This window comes from Mytilus edulis, chromosome 10 (assembly GCF_963676685.1).
Source record: "Mytilus edulis chromosome 10, xbMytEdul2.2, whole genome shotgun sequence".
NCBI lineage: Eukaryota > Metazoa > Mollusca > Bivalvia > Mytilida > Mytilidae > Mytilus > Mytilus edulis.
Window position 1 is genome coordinate 40,888,398 of NC_092353.1, and position 4,281 is coordinate 40,892,678.

Here is a 4,281-nt window from a genome sequence, read left to right on the forward strand (position 1 = left end):
TGAAACCAGGTATAGTCTGATGAATATTGAATAATATTTTATCTATGTTGGGTTAAATATTAATAGCAATGTCACACTTTTGGTGAACCAAATATGTCATGTTGAGAAATTATTATTCCTTTATGATAAAAATTAATATAACAAGAGTGCACACGCTGAAATGTCTCGCGTTCTTTAATAATCATTGATATCATGTTGAAAGTTCTAAATAAATAAACTTAACATGATATAGAAAATTATGTTAAGGTCGTATTCACCAAACAAGAAATACATTGACACCTGACAATCATTCAGTACACCTAAATATAGTTGACCTATTGCTTATAGTTTTCAAGAAAAAGACTAACAAAGAAAACTAAACATTGACCAATGGACCATGAAAATGAGGTCAAGGTCAGATGAACCATGCCAGACAGTAATGTACAGCTTACAATTCTTCCATCCATTAAATATAGTTGACCTATTACTTATAGTTTAAGAAAAACAGACCAAAACACAAAAACTTAACACTGGGCAATGGATCGTGAAAATGAGGTCAAGGTCAATTGAAACCTGCGAGACTGACATGTAAATCATAAAGTAAGTCCATACACCAAATATAGTTGGCCTATTGTATATAGTATAAGAAAGAAAAAAACTTATTTTATACCACTTAACCATGAAAATGAGGTCAAGGTCAGATGACACCTGCAAGCTAGACATGTACACCCTACAGTCCTTCCATATACCGAATATACTAGAACTAATGCTTATAGTATCTGAGATATGGATTTGACCACCAAAATTTAACCTTGCAAGGTACGCACATACCAAATATAGTTATCCTAGCTATTACTCATATTTAATAAGAGGGAAATTAACATTACAAAAAATCTTTACTTTGACACTGAACCATGAAAATAAGGTCAACGACAATGAACATGCGACAGATGGAATCTTCGTAACATGAGTTATCTATATACAAAGTATAAAAAGCATCCAGGTCTTCCACCTTCTATAATTTAAAACTTTTAAGAAGTAAGATAACGCCCGACACCGGAGCCACCGCCGGATCACTATCCCTATATCGAGTGTTGTGCGACAAAAGTCGCAGTCTCGTCAAAAATGGTGGGAAAACAAATATTAATTCAAAATTGAACGGTCAGCGTTTGTATGTGTATTTCTTTCTTTACTTGATCGTGTATATGTCACCTTTTACTATGTAGTTATTGCAGCCAGCTAATAAAATAGATCAGAAAATAAATGTTTTGGTTTGTTTTTTAGGTGTGCATTAAACATTTTTGATACCTTCCATATATTCATTTTCATTTAGTTCTAATAAGATTTGACGCTTCTGGATATAAAAAAAAATCTTGAAAACAAAAAATGGGTCTGTAGGGGGTCAGGAGTAAACCATATATCCCATAATATGACCATTGTCAGTCTGTGGAGGTCAGATGGCGTCCGGACTAATATACATATGAAATGCAGATACATATTATCGAGTCAATGTATTGTTAATCGTTTGTTCATATAGACATTATGTAATTTGGATATACGTTTTTTGTATGTTATAAAACAAATACAAGATAATGAGTCAAATCGGTGAATAAGAACTACATAGATTATGCTCTTTTAGTTGGCATAACTCATACTTACCATAATAAAACTTGGATTAAGTTGACTACTGATTTTAGTATCTTAGTAACGTTATCAATCCAACAAAACATATCATAGCCCAATGATCAATTTAAATGATATAAAGGTCAGATGAACCCTACAATCATTTCAAAACCTATAGTGCTCATTGTTTCAAAGATTTCGATATTTTCATAAAAGCTAAATGTTGATCAACAACCACAAGCACTTGTCTCGGAAAAAATTCCTATATACCTCAATATAACGCAAGGTACTTAACTTGGATTTTAGAAAAACGTCAGGCAGTGACGAAATTCCTTTATATGCCGCTTTCTAGGCTGTTAACCCCACTAAAACTTGTTATATCGTAAATCTAAATTGATTTATCTTTACAATGGTGTATAACACGCCTATATTTGTTGTCAGAATCATCCATAGCAATCATACCCAAGCATGTCAATCGTAATAATTTTGCCAACCGCTGATGAATTGGCAATAAACGCGTCACGTCTACTTAGATATCTCAGTTTCCGATTGGTCAATTTTATGGGAAAGTCTAAATGATTCTCGTAGTTATCTGATCTTGTTTCATTTTCATACGTAAAGTCAAGAGAGTCTGAATGACATTGACATCATGGGTAAATTTGCATCTAAAAAAGGAAACTCGTAACTTATTAGACATACCACAAATAACACTTGTTAGGTTTTTCTCACAGTATCTTATACAATTTTACCAAATGATTGATAAGTTCTTTTCAGACAAAAACAACAGTTTTTTCTGAAACAGATTTTTAATTAATCATTTTCTGTGAGTTGTTTATTTCCCAATTTTCAGCGGTTGGCAAAATTATTACGATTGAATACTTGGGTAGGATTGATACGGATGATTCCGACAACAAATGTAGTTGTTCTCCATTCGTTTGATGTGTTTTGAGCTTTTGATTTTGCCCTTTGCTTAGGGACTTCACATTTAGAATTGCCCTTGGAGTTTTGTACTTTTGTTACTTTCCTTTCAACTTAGAAAAAGTTCTCTATTCCTGTCTGTGATTTAAACAAAACCATATACCAATACAAATCTCAACGTGTACATTTTGACTCTAAATTAGAACCAACCTATTATCCTGACCAAAGTCAGAAGCCTGTAGTACAGTTGTCGTCGTTGGTTTATGTCTGTCATATTTTATTTGTAAATTGTTTTGTTAATTATTAGGCCGTCAGTTTTCTCAATTGAATTGTTTCATATTCTTGATGTCTTGCCTTTTATAGCCAACTATATGGTATAGGTCTTTCTCATTGTTGAAAGTCATACAGTTGTCTATAATTGCTTAAATCCACTACATCAGAACTTTGGTGGATAATCCTCTCATTTGCAATCATACATTAACTATAATATAATGAAATAGTCCAGTCAAACTAAGATTTAACCTCAAACTAATTGCAACAGAAAATGTTTTAGTTCTAATCTATAGCATTATGCCCTTAATATACACAGAAAAAAGTCCCATAAAATCTAACTTGAGGAAAACTCAAAATCAGTATTTTTAATTTCCTATGGATATTAACATTGGAAGGGGAGATAACTCTGCAAAAATGAGTCTTTTTAGGTCAGTTTCTGGTTGATTTTCTTGAAATTTATGTAAAGTATGATACTTTGATGGGGTAAAAAGTTGGTATTTGACTAAATCATATAATCTTCTGCTCATGAAATGTACAAAAACGAAGTGTTATGGGTAGTTTTATATTTTTTTGTGCATTTTCATTGAAGAAATTGCAAATTTGAAGCTTTGTGACCATTTTGAAAAAATAATGTGAAAATTTGGTATTGTTTATATCTGTATATTATATTTTTTCAGCATCTTATTTGTCTAAAGAAACTTTAAATTACAAAAAGAAGAATACATAATAAAATATTTTTATAAAATTTGAGATTCTTTACCTTAACATGTTGAAAAATTCAATAAATGGTCAACTAACGAATAACTAAAACTAGATTATAGCTTAATAAAAGATATGAAAACACCTATAGAGTTTTTTGTTATACTCTAAAGACCAAAAATAAAATAAGAATTAATATGTTCTGGTGAATAGAAGTGGTAAACTTATTATTTTGTAATTTTTAGTGATATTTCTGCCTTTTTTGCAAGAGTTATCTTGCTTTTCAATGCAAATCTCCATAGGAATTTTAAATGGTGACTTTTTTAGTCTTCCTCAAGAATGATTTTATGGGACTTTTTTCTGTGTATATTTGGGGTATAATGCTAAAGATTAAAACTTAAAAATCTTCTGTTGTAATAACTTTCAGGTTAGGGTAAAATTTATGCTAGATGGACTGGACTAAAAAGATACTATTGAAAATCAGCTTTGGTTATTATTATTCATAATTTCCTATTATCAATGTAATCCTTACTTTATAGAGTACATTTCTTCAAACAATTTCCTTATTTGAAAATATTTCTTTCATTCTAAAATGTTTCTCGTCTCATTTTTTTCTTAAAGAAAAACAAATGGTATTACCTTTCAAATTCAGTTAAATGAGAGTTTCTTGTATGTAAGAGATTTTCTATGCGTAATAACAAAATGTCCCACCTTTTGATATATCATGCCCAAGGAAGTTTGTGCAGAATGATACCTGTAAAATTATTATAACTAACACTATAACAGATG